General features: G+C 45.0%; 1 long non-coding RNA gene across 1 annotated transcript; it reads left to right on the forward strand.

Annotated features, from left to right (window-relative positions):
• Positions 1 to 108: 108 nt before the first annotated feature.
• Positions 109 to 9529, forward strand: LOC144287585 (uncharacterized). The gene is made up of 2 exons (XR_013355366.1): positions 109 to 225; positions 6374 to 9529. It is a non-coding gene; the product is annotated as an uncharacterized LOC144287585 (long non-coding RNA).
• Positions 9530 to 21139: the final 11610 nt, after the last annotated feature.

Consider the following 21139-nt stretch of genomic DNA (forward strand, 5'->3'; position numbering starts at 1 on the left):
CGGGGCTCGCTGGGGCCGCGGGGGGGCGGGCGCACGAGGCGGGGGCGGGGCCCCGCGGGGGAGAGTGGCGGTGAGCTCGGTGGCGGTCGGCGCGCTCCCGCGCGGGCTTGGCGCTCGGCGGCCCGGGGCGCCCTCGGGGCACTCACTGCGCACGCGCTGCCCCCGGAGGCGCCCTGGCGGGGGGTGGGGGCCTCACCGCGACGGACCCTCCCCTTCTTCCTGCAGGTGAGTGACCTGAGGCCGCAGGAGCTCTGGAGACCGCGACCGTCTCTACAAAGGATCGCAGGGCGCCCTGGGAACCCCGGTCGCTCCGTGGGACGGAGGCTAAAGTCCTAACTCCTCGGCGGAACTTTTTTTTTTCTTTTTAAAGCTTTTATTTTTCATTCATGTTAGAGAGAGACAGAGGCGCAGAAGCAGGCTCCCTGCGGGGAGCCCGACGCGGGACCCCCGGGGTCACGCCCTGGGCCCCAGGCAGGTGCTCAACCGCTGAGCCCCCACCCCGGGGATCCCCTCGGCAGAATTTTCTTTTTTTTTTTCCTTTTTTTTTTTTTTTTTACCGTATCATTATTTTTAATGTCCAACGTTTATAATATGAGGGGCAGGGCTTTCTCCTCAACTCAAGTTTATAAATTTTCAATTGGCTTGTGAGGCCCATAGGGATACTTCTTCTTGTCTAATTTGGTTTCTGGGAAGACTTCATTCAGGTCCTCAATGGTCATGTGATCATCAGATCAAATGGATTTATGTTCTTCGTCTTCTCCAGCTCTTTTTCATATTCTTCAATCCTGGCCTTTGAGAGGGACAAAAACTCAGCACAGCTTTTCACATCTTCTTTTTTTTTTTTTAATTTTTTTTTATTTATTTATGATAGTCACAGAGAGAGAGAGAGAGGCAGAGACACCGGCAGAGGGAGAAGCAGGCTCCATGCACCGGGAGCCTGACGTGGGATTCGATCCCGGGTCTCCAGGATCACGCCCTGGGCCAAAGGCAGGCGCCAAACCGCTGCGCCACCCAGGGATCCCTCACATCTTCTTTTTCCCCAGCATCCACCTGGACAGTGTATTTATCCTCTGGCACAGGAAACTTCAGGGCATTAAACTTCTCAAAGTCATCTACCAAGCCGGCCTTTGCCACATTGGCCTTGTAGTAAGCCCAGTCGATAGCAAGTGGTTTCTCAGGAAGAGTAGCCAACCTGGAGGTTAGCGTCTCATTCCAGGATTTCAGGGAGTTGGCAATGGCCTTCTGGTTTCAGGGTATGATCTCCCCAAAAGCTACCCAGTCAGTGGTTTTTAGAGCAAGTTTTCGCCCCGCCATCTTGAGATCCTTCACCAACCCCAGCAGCCCACTTGGCAGAATTTTCTAAGCAGTGTTGTTCCAACGGGCCGTTCCCACGTGAGCTCCCACAAATAAACAGAAAAACAAAACCAAAAAAGATCAGTATCCCCAAAACTCAGATGGTCTCCTGGAGGAAGGCCGCTCCTCCACACCTCCCGGCACTGCAGCTGTACCCGAGGCTCTGGCTCCAGAGAATTCCGATTTTCCTGGACTGCTCCACTTTCTTTCGATTACTTTTTCCCTACTTGCTTTAGTGTCTTTTGCCTTCGTGCATTCTTCGGCGTTTGCCGGAAATGCCCTGAATCCCCACCCTCTCCCCACTTAAAGGAAACCGGAGTCAGAAGTACTTAGGGCATCAAAACAGATTTTATCCAGAAATCTTACTGCACTAGTGCAAGGGATCCCAGTCCCATAGGGAGGTCTCTTTTTTTTTTTTCAAGATTTTATTTATTTATTCATGAGAGACACAGAGAGAGACAGAAGCAGAGGGAGAGGCAGGCTCCATGCAGGGAGCCCCATGTGGGACTTGATCCTGGCAGGATCAGGCCTTGGGCTGAAGGCAGCACTAAAACCGCTGAGCACCCTGGGGCTGCCCATAGGGAGGTCTTTTTTCTCCTACTGCCAACAGTTCTCTTTCGCTGCTCTCACTGCTGCAGGATTCAGCAACACCCCAAGGTACACATCACTCTCCTACTTCCTTCTTTCAAAATCCAGATCAAATCTCACCTACTCTTGTTTTCTTTCTCTGCATCCTCCCCCTCCCTGATTCAACAGCTTCAACAACTGAAATTCATTCAGACAGCGTCTGCTGTAACTTCTTCCCAATTTCCTGGCAACTGCATATTCTGGTACATAAATCTCACACCCCCTAGACACATTCGGTGCATTTTCTGTGAGAGGTAAACTGCCTGTCGCTATCTTGGTCCCTAGGTTAAGAAATCTTTGAAACAGGGGATCCCCAAGTGGTTCAGCAGTTTGGCACCTGCCTTTGGCTCAGGGTGTGACCCCAGGGTCCCAGAATTGAGTTCCGAGTGGGGCTCCCTGCAGGGAGTCTGCTTCTCCCTCTGCCTGTGTCTCTGCCTCTCTTTCTCTGTGTGTCTCTCATGAATAAATAAATAAAATCCTTTAAAAAATAAAGAAAAAAGAAATATTTGAAACAGGACCTCGGGATCTCTGGGTGGCGCAGCGGTTTGGCGCCTGCCTTTGGCCCAGGGCACGATCCTGGAGACCCGGGATCGAATCCCACGTCGGGCTCCCGGTGCATGGAGCCTGCTTCTCCCTCTGCCTGTGTCTCTGCCTCTCTCTCTCTCTGTGTGACTATCATAAATAAATAAAAATTAAAAAAAAAAAGAAACAGGACCTCTGGGCTTAATACAATGTCCACTGAATGAAGGTCCAAGTGGTAGACCCTCAATATCCACTGAATGAAGTGGCTTGACCAAGGTTGTAGCAGTTCGGTGAATTTACTAAAAATTCTTTGAGCCTACTTTGTCCCAAAAACAAACCAACCCTGAAATCTGTTTCTTTAGGCTACAATGTAATCAAAAGAGCTTCTGTAAAACATATTTGTTTGAAAAAGAAATTGAGGTTTAGGGTTTGACTCCTTAAATATTGCCTGAGCACTCATTGTATCATGTGCCAGATGCCATATTTGGAACATCTTTGAGGATAAAACGTTGGATGAGACCTGGTTGCTGATCTCCAGGAATACGTAGTTTGTTTCATTATTCTAGTACACGGTGAAAAACGTATGATATGGGATGCCAGGTGAACACAAAGGAAGGACCACTATTAGAAGGTCAGGGGGAAAAAAAACTTTCTGGGAAAATGAATTTGGAGGACAATTAGTAGTTAGATGGAAGGGAGAGAAAGACCTTCCAGAAAAAAAGAGCCGTAATGTTCAAAAGTAGGAAGGCATGAAACAGTATAATTTATTTAGGAAAAGTGAGTAACCCTATGTAGCTGGTCTTGGTGACCTCATTTACCTCTGGGACAAAGGAAACCTAATTAGGTTAACATTGATGTGCTTGGAAGACGAACATATTCATTAGTATTAGTGTAATGTATTGGATTAACTCTCCATCAAACAAATCATAGGCTCTTCACCTATGATTGCCTTGTGGACTAGTACTAGGTGATTTTTTTAAACTTTTTTTATCCCAGCCTCAGAAGCTCTCTATAATTGTTATCTAAAAACAGCAAAATTACTTGTTCCAAACAGGATTATGTCAGAGCACTCTAGATTTTTCTACTGGGCAAAATAAATTTACAAGTAGTACTTTAAGAAAGAAACTGGGTTTTACCTCCAGCGAGTAGGGAGGACCCCTATTAATGTTCATGGTAATACATGAGTAAGCGGCAAAAAGTATCTGTCAAGAACCTAACGAGAGGCACCTGGGGGGCTCAGTCGGTTAAGCGTCTGCCTTCAGCTCAGGTCATGATCCAGGGTCCTGGGATCCAGCCGTTGTCATCATCATCAGGCTCCCTCTGCCCCTGCTCATGCTCTCTCTTGAATAAATAAATAAAATCTTTAAAAAAGAAAAAAAAAAGAACCCAATGAAATACAGTTAATGTAAGCTTTAAGGTTGAGTGGGACATTGGAGAACATTTTTTTTTTAAGATTTTATTTATTTATTCACGAGAGACACAGAGGCAGAGACATGGGCAGAGGGGGAAGCAGGCTCCCTGTGGGAAGCCTGATGTGGGACTCAATCCCAGGACCCCGGGGTCACAGCCTGAGCCAGAGGCAGATGCTCAACCACTGGGCCATCAGGGTGCCCCATAGGAGAACAATTCTAATCATTCTCAGGGGCTTCAGAATTTCATTTTGAAGTAATCTCTCAGTAAATGGAAAATCAGGTTATCATCTTTTGTTTGCTCCCTTTTCCTCTACTGCGCTCTCTGTGAGTTTCAATTTGGCCCAGTGTGCGTCAGCCAATTCCGTGTGCTTCCTTCAGCTGGACCAACTAACACTTAATGGAGCACGCCTCTTACACAGTGTCTTTGCCAAGAATATCTTCTGAATCTCCCTTAGGCAGACACTTGTTCTTCATGGGCCACTGGAAGGTTCTTGATACTGCGTAAGCAAAATTAAAAGAGATTTCAGTTACCTCTTCAAAGACTTGAACATTAGTTCTTCTGAGAGAAGAAAAACAGCAAGGAGCACCCAGATTGTCTCCACCTTTTCTTGTGGTTGGTCAAGACTGAAAGAAATAAGCCAGAGCATGGAGCACCTAGGTGGCTTAGTCGGTTCAATGTCCCACCTCTTGGTTCAGCTCATGGTCTCAGGATTAGGGAATCAAGCGCCACATCAGGAAATATTCTCAATCAGGACTCTGCTTGCGATTCTCTGTTTCCCTGTCCCACCTGCTCATGTGCTCCTTCTCACTCTCTCAATAAATTAAAAAAAAAAAAAAAAGGCCAGAGGCCACCAACTCTTGTAACAGCTAAATAGGGAACACTTAGGTCACTATATAAGATTGCTTACCTGTTTTTGTAATACAGTGGTAATACGCAGACATCTATCTGACAGCTGCAAAAACAACTTAATTATTTTTGAGAATTGAAGATGGCGTGTCTTAGGATTTTATAAATGTAATAAAATATAGAATCGACCTAGAAAGAAATTCTTTTTTTTTAAGATTTATTTATTTATTTGAGAAAGAGAGAGGGAGAGTGCAGCAGGGAGGAGCAGAGGGAAGGGGAGAGAGAGAATCCCAAGCAGACCCCCTGCTGAGTTGGGAGCCTGACATGGGGCTCGATCTCATGACCCTCGAGACCATGACCTGAGCCAAAATCCAGAGTTGGACACTTAACCAGGCACTTCTTGATTTTCAATTAGCTTAACTGAATAGGTAAACATGATCAGTCACAATAAGTTTTACAACCTCAATTAGTATCCATCCAACTACTTTGGGGACCATTTCTGCTCTTATATTTGGGATAAATAAACAGCATAAATACAGGGAGGGGCAAGATTGAGAGAAGTGGTAATGGAGAATTGGAAAATAATTTTTTTAATTTATTTTTAAAATTTATTTATGGAATGCCCGGATGGCTCAGCAGTTGAGCGTCTGCCTTCAGCTCAGGGCATGATCCTGGGGTCCTGGGATCGAGTCCCACATCGAGCTCCCTGCATGGAGCCTGCTTCTCCCTCTGCCTGTGTCTCTGCTTCTCTCTGTGTGTGTCTCATGAATAAATAAATAAATCTTTAAAAAATAAAAACAAAAATTTATAAAAATATTTTGTGGAGATTCAGAAATTTAATATGGGCTGATTAGATATGAGGTGATTTTTTTAAATGTTTCTGTTATTTTTTCAGTATGATCACAGTAATATTGGGAATGTCGTTATTGTTAGGAGATGCCTACCTGAGTATTTAAGGACAGAGTGTCACAAGGTCTGCAAATGGCTCAGCAAACAAACAGAAAATGAAACTAATACAGTATATATACTTATCCATGAAAAGAGAGAACAAATATGACAAAATGTAAAATTTGGGAAGTGGTTTTTGTACCCTCCTTTAAATTTTTAAATTCTCGTAGTAAAATGCAGGAAGGTAGGGTGAGATGTGACCTTCATACTCCAAACTGAAGAAAGCAGGACATTTCAGTAGTTTATTTATTCAAGAAGATCTTTTGAGTGCCTACTGTGTGCTAAATACTATATTAAGCTTGAGTATATACCGGTGGAAAAAATAGTAATGGGGCCTCTTTTGTGGAGGTTCTGCTCTACCAGCCTATCTCTCCTTTAAGACTGAAGACTCCTATCGGCTGTGCACTGACAGACCTTCTCAGTCATTTCTCCACTAAAAAAGGCTGCCTCACTCAAGGTCATGCCCCTTCTAGGAGCAGCTTGCAAGAAATGATTGGTCAATGTAGGATTATTAAGACCAGACTCTTTGACCTCAATACAGGACAACTCTAAAGAATCATCTCAGCTTCAGAACTTCCCACAGGGTTGGATGGGCCCTGCTTGCTACCGTACTGAAGCCCATTTTCCCTTTCTGCCCAATCCTTCCCATCCCTTTCCTCCACAGATTCTAAGAGCATCTATCATTAAAGAGGCATTAAACACCCAAGTAGAATGACCCAGCCAGTTGGCACCTGCCAGCTTTTCCATCAGCCACCCCAGTACTGGCACAATGGAGTCATGAACAGAGAAGGCATGGTAACGGAGGAAAGCTATATGTGGGCCCAGCAGCATGATCTCCTACTCACCAAGGTCAGTCTAACTACTCCCATGGCCAAATGATCAACCTGCCAGGAACAGGAACCATCGCCGAGACTGCACTATCCCTTGAAGATACCAAACAGCCTGTTGGCAAAAAGGAGACCATACTGGACTCCTTCCACCCTGGATGAGTCAGTCATTTGTTTCAACATAAACATTCTCATATTTTGTGGGTTGGCATTTCCTGCCTGCTGAGCCTCAGCCAACATGACTGTCCAAGGGCTCATATTGTATTTGATCCACCATTATGGAATCCCACATATTGCATCCGACCAAGGAACCCATCACAAAGCAGGGGAGATGTGGCAGTGGGAATATGACCATGGAATCGCTTTGAACCCATCACACAGCATACCACCCAGAAATCTTGGCTGATGTACCAGCTTGGAGATGATACCCCATGAGGATAAAGTGCTACCCTCCAGGATGCAGGCATGCTCTGAATCAATCACCATTGTATGATGCTGCATCCCCCACAGGAGAATACCTGGGAGTGGGATCAAAGGTGTGGAACCGGGAGTGTCCCTATGTGCAATCAATCCAAGTGACCCACTTGGGGAGTTTGTTCTTTTCATCCTTACAAATGTAACCACAGGTTTAAAGGTCTTAGTTCCCAGGATGCCTGGGTGGCTCAGTGGTTGAGCATCTACCTTTGGCTCAGGGCATGATCCCGGAGTCCTGGGATCCAGTCCCACATCAGGCTCCCCGTTGGGACCCTGCTTCTCCCTCTGCCTATGTCTCTCTCTCTCTCTCTCTCTCTCTCTCTCTGTGTGTGTCTCGAATGAATGAATGAACGAATGAGATCTTTAAAAAATAAAATAAAGGTCTTAGTTCCCAAAAGGGAAACATTTCTATGAGGGAACACAGCAAGTCTTCAATGAACTTCAAGCTATACCACCACCCCCAGCATGTGGGGCCCTTCATGCCAAGGACCAGCAGGCAAGAAAAAAGATCCTCATGGGGGTAACTGACTCTTCCTATCAAGAGGCAGTAGAGCTACTATTGCATAGTGGAGACTGGGAGGCATATGCTTAGCCTCTGGGTAATCAACTAGGATATCTTTTAGTACTTGTGCAATTTTGATGGCAAATGGACAAGGGCAACAGGCACAGTCTGAGAAGGACCTGGTAAACAGGAAAAGGAACTCATCAGTTTTAAGACTCCATCACTCCACTAGGTAAGTCACCTAAACCTTCAGAGGGGCTAATCACCAGTGAAGAGAAGCAAGAACGGGCCGCAGAAGAGAGAGGATGAGTATTGGTTGCAGCCTAATGCCAGCTACAACAGCAGGAGCTCACCTTACTAACTTTCCTTTTATAGGTTTCGCCCAGGGAACGGGCCCGCCAGAGTTCTCCAAGAAGGTGCTTCCAGAACTCACATGAGGAAAGCACATCCACACAAGGCACGGGCTGGTTGGGTGCCCTACTGCCCTGTCCAGACCAGAGCGGTCAGCCCTCTTAGGAAGTGCTAAAGAGAATTGCTTCACCCAAAGCCAGGCTCCTTTCAGGGCACCCAGCGTCCACACCCTGATTTATGCCCCATCCTGCTTTCTTTTGTTCAACAGGGGTTGATTAGAGCATCCCCCGATAGCTTTCCTAATGTGCTAATCTCCATCCCAGAATCAACAGGCTCATCTTGAGTAGATGACAGTGTGGAGGAGAAGACAAATAGGGGAATGAATACATTTGTTATTTGTACTCTGAAGGAAACAAACATGATGCAATGAGAGCAAATAACAGGGAAGTTGTGCTTGGAGAACAGGTGGCCTTGAAGCCAGGAACTACACAAGGGACTGCAGTCAGCCATGCGAGGAGCAAGTAGGAGAGTATGTTTCAAAAAGAAAGGTTCTTGGAAGGAAGCTCTTCCCAACAGGCTTGGCATGTCAAAATATTACTTAGAGCATTGTAGCCTTTAAAGGGTTTTATTTCGAATGCAATAGGAGGCCCTTAACAGACTTTTTAGGGGCACCAGGGTGGCTCAGTCAGTTAAGCGCCTGCTGTTGGCTCAGGTCATGATCTCAGGGTCTTGAGATCGAGTCCCACGTCAGGCTTTCTGCTCAGTGAGGAGTCTGAATCGACGTCTCCCTCTGTGTTCTCTCTCTCTCTCTCTCAAATTAAATAAATAAAATCTTTTTTGAAAAATAAAGGATTTTTTAGGAGAGGGTAAAACGCTGTGATTTACATTTTTAAAAAAATTCTCTGATACAGTGTAGAGAACAGGTTTAGGAGAAAACCATTAAGAAGGTTATTATAAGAAACATGACCCAAAGTTTGCCCTTTCCATCAAATCATGCTCCAGGTGCCCAAGACCCTAGAATCCCCTGCCCAGACAGCTCCAACCCACTTTCAGGACCTTTGTAGGCCTCTTGCCAATGTCCAACCCCCAAGAACAAACTGCACACCCTTAGGGCCGTGGGGTGTCCGGGGAGAGGCTGTTTGGAGGGCTTGGAAGTGGAGTGTCCACAAGCCTGTGTGTGAAGTCCCTTGCAGTGTGGGATGGAGCCAGGATTGGGAAACAAGGAGGATGAGCTGCGAGGCATGGGCCAGGGTGGTGATCTCTCTCTGCCACCCCCTAAGGATTCCAGGAGGCCTAAATTCAAGGCTTGATCATCCAAGCCCTTAAAAGGCTGTATTTCTCAAGGTAGGAGGATAGAACATATTTTACTTAACAAGTTGTTAGCTTGTTTTGAAAGTTAAAATTTTTTTAGATGTATTGTATGTGGGCCTCCATTTGTAATTTTGCCCTGGGTTCTATGAATGTTTAGGATGAGCCTGAAAGGGATCCCTGGGTGGCGCAGCGATTTGGCGCCTGCCTTTGGCCCAGGGCTCAATCCTGGAGACCCGGGATCAAATCCCACGTCGGGCTCCCGGTGCGTGGAGCCTGCTTCTCCCTCTGCCTGTGTCTCTGCCTCTCTCTCTCTGTGTGTGTGACTATCATAAATAAATAAAAATTAAAAAAAAAAGGATGAGCCTGAAAGTCACACTACCTATAAAGAGTGATACATAGACAAAGCTGGCTTCTTGTCACAAGCAGTAGATGCAGGAAGATAATATTTTCAAAAGGGTAGGGGAAAATATCTGTTAATCTAGAATTCTCTATCCAGTGAAACTAGCATTCAAAGGCGAGGACAAAGACATTTTCAAACCAAGACTAATAGAATTTCCCACTCACAGACCCAGAAGTTAGAAAAATAAACTTGGAAGAACAGATCAGAAGGCAAGAATCAACGATGAGCAAAGAAATTAATAGAACATCAACAAAACTAAGTAAACTCTGATTATAGAAAATTACCAATTTTTAAAGGATAAACACAGGATGAAATTAGCATCAAATTGAAGATGAAAGGCAAGATTCAGAGATCAAACATTCTACAGTGCTTGTGATGTTGAATATACAACACGAAACATTTTCAGCTATAACTTTTAATATTTTTAAGGTAAACATCTTAAGCAAATATGCAAAACAGAAATTTAAAAAGTAAATAGGGGGTCACCTGGGTGGCTCAGTTGGATAAACATCTGGCTCTCGATCTCAGCTTAGGTCTTGATCTCAGGGTCATCAGTTCAAGTTCCATGTTGGGCTCCATGCTGGGCATGGAGCCTACTTTAAAAAAAAAAAAAAAAAACAGGATGAAGAACAATAAAAAAAAGTTTAACTGGTAACACATATAAAATTGCCCTTATTTCAATATGGAAAACAAGGCACTCACTTATTCTTTTGTAAATTTCCTCTAACCCAAACCACTGACCATAAAATACTACCTCTCCCACTCTTGTCCCCCAATTATAAATTATTTTTTATCTGTGAAGAAAACTTTATGAGAGCCATTGTTCTTTATTTTTATAAATCTCTATGAAAGATATTAAAATGTTGTGGGAAATCTCATAAACTTGGGGCTTTCAGACCAATGAGTCGATCATCAATAACAGTACAGGCTCTATTTTCTGTGGGCAACATAAAATAAAAAATGCACAGTCCGACCCATCAAATAGCTTGCAATCTGATGAGTGGGAAGCGAGTTATATAAACCCACCCGAAAACAAACTCTAGCCCAAAAGAAAGCAAATGACAAGAGCCTTGGATTGTGTAAATGTTACAGTTCAGGGGTGCCCGGGTGGCTCAGTTGGTTAAACAGTGGACTCTTGATTTTGGCTCAAATCATGATCTCAGGGTCGTGAGATTGACCCCAGCGTTGGGCTCCTAGCTCAGCAGGGAATCTGCTTGAGATTCTCTCTCTCTCCCTCTGCTCCTCCCCCACCCCGTGCCTGCACTCATTCTCTCTCTCTCAAATAAATAAATACATCTTTTTAAAAAAATCTGACAGTTCAGTACAGGTGGGATCCCTTCCAACCAGGATGTCCTAGAAGGCTTTGACTGAATGCATGAACTTTGATCTGGGCTTTAAATGAGGTAGAATTTGATTAGAGAAACCTGAGAAGAGGTATTAATAAAACAACAGGGCACCTGATGGGCTCAGCTGGTGGAGCCTGAGACTCTTGATCTGTGGTTGTGAGTTCAAGCCCATGTTGGGTATAGAGATGACTTAAAAATAAAATCTAAAAAATAAAAAAATAGGGGTCCCTGGGTGGCTCAGCGGCTTAGCACCTGCCTTCAGCCCAGGGCATGATCCTGGGGTCCCAGGATCGAGTCCCACATCAGGCTCCCTGCATGGAGCCTGCTTCTCCCTCTGCCTGTGTCTCTGCCTCTCTCTGTGTCTCTCATGAATAAATAAATAAAATATTTTAAAAATAAATTAAAAGTAAAAACACTAAACATCCAAAAGTGTCAGAGCCAAGAAAGACAATGTTTTTATGAAAAAAGGGTAGGCATTGTGTGAAACAGAGAGAAATCACTGAATCTCAGTGATGACACTAATGTCATCACAAGGAAGAAAAATTTTAAATATGATTTTAAAGATGGGTACCAACTTGATTTTCTTTCTTTCATATTCTGTTCATTTTTTCAAAAAAGTAGTAAAGATAAATACAAAAATATTGATCATGACTTCCTGCAAATTGCATACACGAAGAGCACAGATTTTTACCACTTCCACCCACAACTTATTTCCTAGACTTTCTCTGGCTTAAAAACAAACAAACAAAAAAAGCCAGATCTCATAGACTGCAGAAGGAATCTTCCTACCAGTGTTTGAAGTTCAGAGTTTTTTTTTTTAATTTTTATTTATTTATGATAGTCACACAGAGAGAGAGAGAGAGAGGCAGAGACATAGGCAGAGGGAGAAGCAGGCTCCATGCACCGGGAGCCCGACGTGGGACTCGATCCCGGGTCCTCAGGATCACACCCTGGGCCAAAGGCAGGCGCTAAACCGCTGCGCCACCCAGGGATCCCCTGAAGTTCAGAGTTTTAAGCTGATTTATACTTATTTATTTCTAGAAAGATTTCATTTAATTATTTAAGAGAAAGAGAGGAGCAGGGGGAGAGGGACAAGCAGACTCTGCGGGGCTCCTCACGACCCGAGCCAAGGCCAAGAGTCAGACACTCAATGCTGCAAACCAGCCACACGCCCGGTGGTTTATGTCGAGAGTCGTGACATTAATGTCATCTAACGTTTAGGAGGTGGCCGGTGGCCTAGGTGCTCCACATGCATCTCAGTGAACCCTAAGCTGACCTAATAGACGAGCCCCGGGATCCCAGTGTCTTCACTAAACAGAAATTTCTCTCCTGCTCACGGATCTTCCAGGAGGAAGGCCCCCATGAGGCCGGCGTGTCCCTGAGGAGCACTGTGGGGGCGGCAGCCCCTACCACCTGTGGTTCCAGCATCTTAACCAAGTGGCCTCCCCGAGAACCCAGGCGGCGGCAAGGACGGGGGGGCCGCGCTGGGGGGTCCCGTGAACCCAGCCTCCCCCGGGCCTTGCACCCTCTTCTCCCGGGCCGGGCATCGCCCCAGTTCAGCTGGGGCCACCGCCAAGTGCCCGGGAAGAGGGGACACGGGGCTTGGCTGCTGCCTGGGAGGAGGACAGGAGGGGCAGTGAACAGAGGGCCGGGCCCTGCCCCACTGTGCCCTTCCATCCCCACGTCCCCCTGAGGGAGGCACTGTGACACTGCAACACTGTGACGTGTGACACGCTGCAGACGAAAAAGCTGAAACTGCTGTCGGCCGAGTAGCTGATCTAATGTCCCGCGGGCAACAAGTGGCAGAAATCACACTCAAAACCGGATTCCTTAGCAAGTGAACGGCCATGTCATTGAAATTCTTGCTCCTAAAGAAAATATCCTGGCTTTCTTTTAGTTATAAGGGGTGTGTGTGTGTGTGTGTGTGTGACAATTTTAGAACCCCAAGTCCTCCAAAGCCATTAATGTAGCAAAGAGACCGAGATGGAGACTGAGACTGAGGGGGAGAGTGTCCTACTGCACCTAAGTCCCATCATTGCTGCCCGGGCACATCCAATGCAAACACTTTTATATAAACATATAATCTTGACAAACGTCATCCTTTCTAATTTTTTTTTAAAGATTTTATTTATTTATTCCTGAGAGACACACAGAGGCAGAGACACAGGCAGAGGGAGAAGCAGGCTCCATGCGGGAGCCCGACGTGGGGCTCTATCCTGGGTCTCTAGGATCACGCCCTGGGCAGAAGGCAGGTGCTAAACTGCTGAGCCACCCGGGCTGCCCCAAACGTCATCCTTTCTAAGTTAACTCCTAAATATGTGGCTTAAGGTAGTTCAATCCAAGTGCTAAGATTTGTTGCTTGGTAAATCGGTGCCTCCACCCCACGCCCCTTTCTATTTTTGGTTCTTTAGGGCCCGAGGCCGGAGCTCAGCAGAGTAAGCCCGCCACCGTGTGGTGTGGGGCCCCACCTAGAGTCCGGCAGCTGTCCCTGACTCCCTTCACTTGGCTTCTAGTTTAGTTACTAGCCAACTAGATTTGATGTTCTCTAGTAAGAAATTCACACCAAATTCAATTACAAAGGTTGTTTTTTGTTTCTATATGTCAAGATACATTCCTTCATCCAATTCTAAGATTCTTGCACTATTTCCAAAGCTGTTACGGAGGGAGCAAGGGGGACCCACTTCTAAAATGTGGCCCAGGCACATTCACAAGAGGATTACTTCAGGGCTTTCACAAGTCAGAAACACACTCCCATTTAGTAGGATTTCTCTCAGTCCGCTCGGATGTGAATCAGTGAGCCAGATGGGAGGGCAGATTTCCCAGTTGTGCAATAGGTGCCGAAGGGCTGTTCCAATAGGAACAAAACAGGCATATGAAGAAGGGGACTGAGAATCTATACAGGGTTCAACGTTTCCTAGAGTTTTAACAGCACATAAGCTTAACATCACTTGCCAGGCAGGTATTTCCCGGCCCTTCCCTGTATTTAGCAAAACAGGAATAACAGCTGATGTCGTTTAAAAAGCAATAGATACTGCAGGCAGCTAGACGGAAATCTGGTATTTCTGCTTCTTCTACCCATTGTGACTAATGACTGGGACTAGGTCGTCTCCTGATGCGGTTTCTAAATGTCTCTCCTTCTCTTTGGTCCTTATAATTTCTTTGTTTTCCTTCCACTGCAAACTCTGAAATACCAATTTCATATATAACTGGGAAAAGCAATGAAAAGGAAGAAGGTCTTATTTTGGGGGGGGGAGTTCTTTTTTTTAATGTTTGAGAGTAGATTAAAAATCCCTCAGCATCCTTTTTCTTTTCCCCTTTTTTGGATGGAAGTTTCATGAGGATAAGCTCCCACGATGGTGTGTACATGTATCATTCCCATCTAATAAGCTAGTGGAGGTGGAAACACTAATTTACTCCTGTGACTGTGTCAGTATCTCTCTAGGGAAAAAAAGGGGTGCCGATGGAAATCCGAGTTCCTTTACACTGCAGATTTCTCCCCACCTCTTTACCTCCCCCAGCCTCCACATCTTTCCCAAGCGTTGGTAGTACCAAGACCAAGAACACCACTTGGGCCCTATCTTATAGAGGCCAAAGGTATACACATAATCCTATATTGTGTAAATATCTATTCTTGAGGGGAGTTCTCTGCCTTCCGTCTAGAGCAGCCACTGACCTTTTTTTTTTTTTTTTTTAAGGATTTTATTTGACAGAGAGAGAGAGCGTGCACAAGTAGGGGGAGCTGCAGGCAGAGGAGAGGAGAAGCAGACTCCCCACAGAGCAGGGAGCCTCAGGCAGGTCTCGATTCCAGGACCCTGGGATCATGACTTGAACTGAAGGTCGCCACTTAACTGACCGAGCCACCCAGGCACCCCTACTGATCTCCTTCTTATCACTACCTGTATAGCCAAGTAAAACTGGTGCAGGGAAGGCCGTACCACTCCCCCTTCTAAGAAGTTCTCCTACGGATGGCCCAAATCAGCTTTGAGATTGGGGCGTATATTCTGGTTTTGTCCATTTTTCTCTTTGGCCTAAATGCTCCAGATCATCCCTTCCTTATCAATGAAGTGATAGATGTGGGTTTAGGAAACAAGACCACTAGGGCAGCCGGGTGGCTCAGCGGTTTGGCACCTGCCTTCAGCCCAGGGCTCATCCTGGAGACCCGGGATCGAGTCCCACATCGGGCTCCCTGCATGGAGCCTGCTTCTCCCTCTGCCTGTGTCTCTGCGTCTCTCATAAATAAATAAATAAAATCTTAAAAAAAAAAAAAAAAAAAAAAAGGAAACAAGACCGCTTACTTTGCTTAAGCAGGTCACCATGTGGTGTGATTTAATCCAGCTCAGCAGGATTCTATAGTGGGACTTGAAGCATTAGTGAAATTAAATGTGTTGTTTAGCTCACCACTGTCTACCTTCCCTAGTCATGCTCTTGGTGTGAAAAATAAATGTACAGTTTCTATAAGAAAATGTTGAGGGGATCCCTGGGTGGCGCAGCGGTTTGGCGCCTGCCTTTGGCCCAGGGCATGATCCTGGAGATCTGGGATCGAATCCCACGTCGGGCTCCCGGTGCATGGAGCCTGCTTCTCCCTCTGCCTGTGTCTCTGCCTCTCTCTCTCTCTCTGTGACTATCATAAATAAATAAAAATTAAAAAAAAAAAAAAGAAAATGTTGACGTTGTGAAAAACAAACCACTCTTTTCTCTGTGAATCTGTTTGTGGTTTGTGCTGGGCGTTACCAAATACTATCAGTCAAATTACAGTTCATCAAGAGTACTGCCCCCTCTTATGTCGTAAAATTGTCCAAAGATTTAACATCTAAGGTTTAGAATCTAAATAGTACGGGGATCTCTGGGTGGCTCAGCGGTTTAGCGCCTGCCTTTGGCCCAGGGCGCGATCCTGGGGTCCCAGGATCCAGTCCCGCATCGGGCTCCCCGCATGAGGCCTGTTTCTCCCTCCGCCTGTGTCTCTGCCTCTCTGTGTGTGCGTCTCATGAATGGATAAATAAAATTAAAAAAAAAAAATTAGAAGCATTACCACTAAAGATGGTGTGGATTTTTTTTTTAATGGCCACAAATTCTTTGGTACCCCTCCCATTGAGGGACAGAAGCTACGTATCCTCCCCTGGAATCTATGTGGGCTTAAAATTTGTGGTAACCAAGAAAATGCAGCAGAGGTGGGTGGCCCTTTGAGACCGGGTCGGAGAAGTTGATGCAAGGTCCCACTGCTTTACCACAATACTTGCTCTTGGAGCAAAGAGAGCGATGGAAGGTGGTACAGCAGGTAAAAGCATCCCGACCCACCCATACGCGTCAGTATGTGAATTTGTGTACAATAAAGCTGATCTTTCTTTTTCTTTTCTTTTCTCTTTCTTCCTTTCTTTCTTGCTTTTTTTTTAGAGTGAGGGAAGGGAGGCGGAGAGGCAGAGAGAGAGCGAAGGAGAGAATCCCAAGCAGTTTTCACACTCAGCGTGGAGCCTGACATGGGGCTCCGTCTCCCAACCCCAAGACATGAACCCGGCCGGAAATCAAGAGTCTGATGCTTACCTGCCTGAGCCACCCAGGTGCCCCCCAAAAGGTGCTATTGCAAGTTAGCCAAGAAAAAAGGACAGCTTTTTCAATAAATAGTATTCATTCAGTTCATCTAAGCTAATGGTCTTCTTGGCATACGACTGCCCATAATATCTTCCCTGACAGTTTTTTTTTTGGTCTATAATTGATAATAATGTCCCTTTTTTATTCTTTATGGTTTTCTTTCTTTGCTTCTTAATCAGCCTTATCAGTAGTTTGTTGATTTTATTAATATTTTCAAAGAATCAACTTTTGACTGTGCCCATTTTTTTTTACTTTTTCTGCTTAATTGATTTTCATTCTAATTTTGATTATTTTATTTATTTTGTATTTAATTTGCTTTTCTTTTTTCCTCTCATTTAGATAATTGATCTTTCTTTCTTTTTTTTTTTTAATATTTTACTTATTTGAGAGGAGAGAGTGAGCCAGAGAGAGATCATTGGGTGGGGGGCAGAGGCAGAGGGAGGAACAGATTCCCCACCAAGTAGGGAGCCCAACAATGACAACAGTATGACTACAAATGCAGGGCTTCCTCCTGGGACTCCAGATTCATTACCTGAGCCAAAGGCAGATGCTTAACCAACTGAGCCACCCAGGTGCCCCTTTCTTCTTTTACAATATGTTCATTGAAGTATATATATTTACCAGTGGCTTTCCTGTAACTCATGAGTTTTGAATATTGTATTTTCATTTTTATTGGGCTCAAAATATTTTCTAATTTCCATTGCAATGTCTTCTTTGACTTTTGGGCTATTTAGAAATAGGTTATTTAATTTCCAAAAATTTGGAGGTTTTCCAGATATCTTTCCAGGGTTTATCACTACCTTAATTTCACGTTGGTCACCCAGAGGCATTGGGTGCCTCAGTGTGACTTCAACTTTTTTATAGTTAAAAGAATCCATCAAAATTCAGCCACCAAATAATAGGAATCCCAAAAAGAAGGAATATAAAAAATGGAGGGGAAAATTCAAGGTGTCCTAACATTGAAAGTAACTTACTTCTAGCAGTAAGAGGCAAAGGGAAGGGCCCACTGAGTGTCCAGCAAAATGGATGAAAATAGAGTCATAGCAAGTATTTTGATGTACAAACCTTTTTAACATCTCTCACATACAACTCCCCTCCCAAAATTAAAAATCATAACAAAATAAAAAGGAGAGGGGGAAAAAAGTAAGAAAAAGGGAAAAAAATTAAAAACAAACAAACTTTCCCAACATGACAATTTAGTGGAAATTTCCAAAATCTTGGAACAAAGTGAAAACGTTAAACTTCCAGAGAGGAAAAAAAAAAATCACAAACGATGACTCAAGAGTCAGTCTGGTTTTAGATGCTCAAGAGCAGCAGTGGAAGCCACAACGCAATGAAGGAATGCCTTCTGCGTCCCAAAAGAAAATGATTTCCATCCTAGAATCTCATATCCAGACAAACCATTAGAGTTAAAGAAACAAAAAAAGGCATTTTCAAGGTCTAAACCTTACTTCCTACGCATCTGAGAGGCTACTAAAGGTGTGTTCCACCAAAACACCCAAAGGAACCAAGAAAGGGGGGAATCTGGGCCATAACAACAGAGGATCCAACATGCGACACATGCGACACAGGTGGAGGGACCCTCCAGGTCGGTGCGCACGCGGTCAGAGAACCACTAGCCAGTGGACGTATTGTGGCCTGGCAGGCAGACACGATGCAGTCTGTTACCACCAAACTACCTGCAGTCATTATTTTCTCTTTGTCGGGCTCAAATTTTGCCTGTATGTGGCAGGCCTTGATCGTGTGGGAATGAGGTCCCAGGGAAGCCGAATCCGGACTGTGACCCAGACACCCGGATCAGTTTACGTTCATCTCATAATGCCAGGGTTCCTGCTCGGAAAGGTCTGTGCTTGCTTCTCCGTGTTTGTATTGATCACTTTTTACAAATATCGATACACAGATAGTTGACAACATGATATAAAATTGAGGATAAAAAAGGAAAAAAAACTAGGCTGGGACAAGTTACTCAATCTTTTTTTTTTTTTTTTTTTTTTTTAGCTTCAGGTCCGTATTTATAAAAGCAGACAAAAAAAAAAAAAAAAAAAAAAAACAACCTCTCAAAGCTGTTGAGAGGAGTAACTACACAATTGTAGACCTTGTGTAGGGGACAGATAGGGGCCCCGTGGATGACAGCTATGTCTCTAAACTCAACCTAATGAGATAATCCCTTTCGTGTGTATGTGTGTGAGTGTGATTGTGTGATGTCCATTTATACACATAGCAAGTGTGGGAAGGGCAAAGCGGGAACACCCTACACTGGCTAGGGTCAGGGCAGAGTCCGGAGAGGGCACCTTTTGACTTCTCATGGAAAAAATGTGGAGCGTGACAGGTCCTAGGTGGCCCTGACCTGTGGCGGAACCAGACGTTAGGTAAACCAGAATAGTTTATGCCTCTTACATATGCTTTCCATATTTTATTACAGAAAATTTCAAAGGTATGCAAAATGGAGAGACTGATATAACACACACTCCCTACCCAGCTTCAACAACTATCAACTCACAGTCAATCTTCTTATACTATATCCAAGTGGCTACTTCTCCATCACTAGATTATTTATAAGCAGATCTCAGAATCGTATGATTTCGTCTACGAATATTTTAGCATTAGACTTCTTGTATTTCCTTGTGTCCTTCTCATTATTTAATACAATCCTTGTAAAAATAGTAACAAAATGATAAGCACAGCTAAGATTATTTAATACATGGAAAGATCTCATAGATGTTTCATGTAATAAGTAAGCTACGGACACCACAATTACATTTAAAAGACCCGAACAAAAAATAAACAGTAAAATACGTGTGTGTGCTCCTAAATGTACAGAAAGATCACTACAGAGATGTGCATCAAACTACTAATCTTGATTACCTCAGAGGAGGGGAGTAGTGATCGAAAGGGTGAACTCGGGGCACTTGGGTGGCCCAGTCCATTAAATGTCTTGAGCTGGGAATCCCTGGGTGGCTCAGTGGTTTAGCACCTGCCTTTGGCCCAGGGTGTGATCCTGGAGTCCCGGGATTGAGTCCCACATCAGGCTCCCTGCATGGAGCCTGCATCTCCCTCTGCCTGTGTCTCTGCCTCTCTCTCTCTCTATCATGAATAAATAAATAAAATCCTTTAAAAAATAAAAATAAATAAATTGTCTTGAGCTCCCGTGGTGACCTCAGGGTTGTGGGATGCAGCCCTGTCTTGGACTCTGTGCTCAGCGCAGAGTCTGCTTGGGATCCTCTCTCTCCCTCTCCCTCTGCCCTTCCCCCTGCTTGCTCCCACTCTCTCTGTCTAAAATCAATAAATGAAAGCTTTAAAAAAAGTGTCTGGGTGGCTCAGTTGGTTAAGCATCAGACTCTTGATTCCAGCTCAGGTCATGATCTCAGGGTTGTGACATGAAGCCCCATGTTGGGCTCCACGCTGGGTGTGGAGCCTGCTTGGGATTCTCTCTCTGCCTCTCTTGTCTCTCTCTCTCTCTCTCTTTCAATCTCCTTCTCAAAAAAAAGGAAAAAAATAAAAAGAGTGAACTCAAGAATTTCATCCTGTAGGCATTTGCATCTTTTGCCACTCAATGAAAACCAATATATTCATCATTACGTATGTAATTTTGTTTATAAAAAGAAGAGAATCAAAGCACTTTGCTGGTTGCTGTCCAGAGTGACAGCAGCTCAGCTGGGAAACATAAAAAAGCCTCAAGAGCCGATTTGAGTTTCTAGCTAAGTGACCTTCCAACCTCCTTCCTAATCAAGTTCTTTTTTTTTTTTTCCCCTGCCAACTAAAAATACGCTTTCCAGCTCAGGAACTGCGGCTGCTGCCGGGGACCCACTTTGCACATGGAAACAACCTTGGAGGGGAACTAGCAGAAGCTCGGCCGCTTCCAGACGCTGGCAGCCCGGCACACACACAATTTTGGGAGACCCCGCTGCCGCTGTTGCTGTTCCCCTTGGGGTCAGAAAACATCCTGCAAATACCGTCAGAGCACTGCTCGGAGCCGCCCGGTGCAGGGCCAAGGTCCTTCAGATCCGAAAGCAGCTCGCCCACTGCCAGCTCCGTTTCCGTGTTGTGTTGTTTGGTTTTGCTTTTGAGACAGAAAGAAAAAGATACGATTTCTGTTTGGGGGGAGACGAGGAAAGAGAAGCGGGCAAGGAAATTCCCCTCCCCGGTTCCTCATTCGGCTGTATTAGGAGGTGGAGATTAAAAAAAAAAAAAAGCCAAACCAAACCAAACCAAGAGTTCCAATGAAATGGAAACTAGAAATAGAAGAAAAGTTCTGGAGGATGAGCTGTGCTGTGAATGTAAAACACTCACAAGCCACTAAAAGTGATAATAATTCTAAATGCCATCTATAATGCAAAATACAGACAGTTTGCACGCAAGCCTGCGATACCCCATCTAATGCTGACAGACGCCGTCCAGGTCCTCACACTCAAGGATGATGTGCACTCTCTCATCCATATGGAACGCAGATGCATTTTGAAAAGGTTTTTAAAAAATCATATGATGGGGCGTCTGGCCGGCTCGGTCTGTTAAGCGACTGCCTTCAGCTCGGGTCATGACCCTGGGGTCCTGGGATCGAGCCCCCGCCCCGGCTGGGCTCCCAGGGCTGGGAGGAGTCTGCTGCTCCCTCTCCCCCAGCCCCTCCCTCGGCTCC

This window comes from Canis aureus, chromosome 17, assembly GCF_053574225.1.
Source record: "Canis aureus isolate CA01 chromosome 17, VMU_Caureus_v.1.0, whole genome shotgun sequence".
In the NCBI taxonomy this organism is placed as follows: Eukaryota; Metazoa; Chordata; class Mammalia; order Carnivora; family Canidae; genus Canis; species Canis aureus.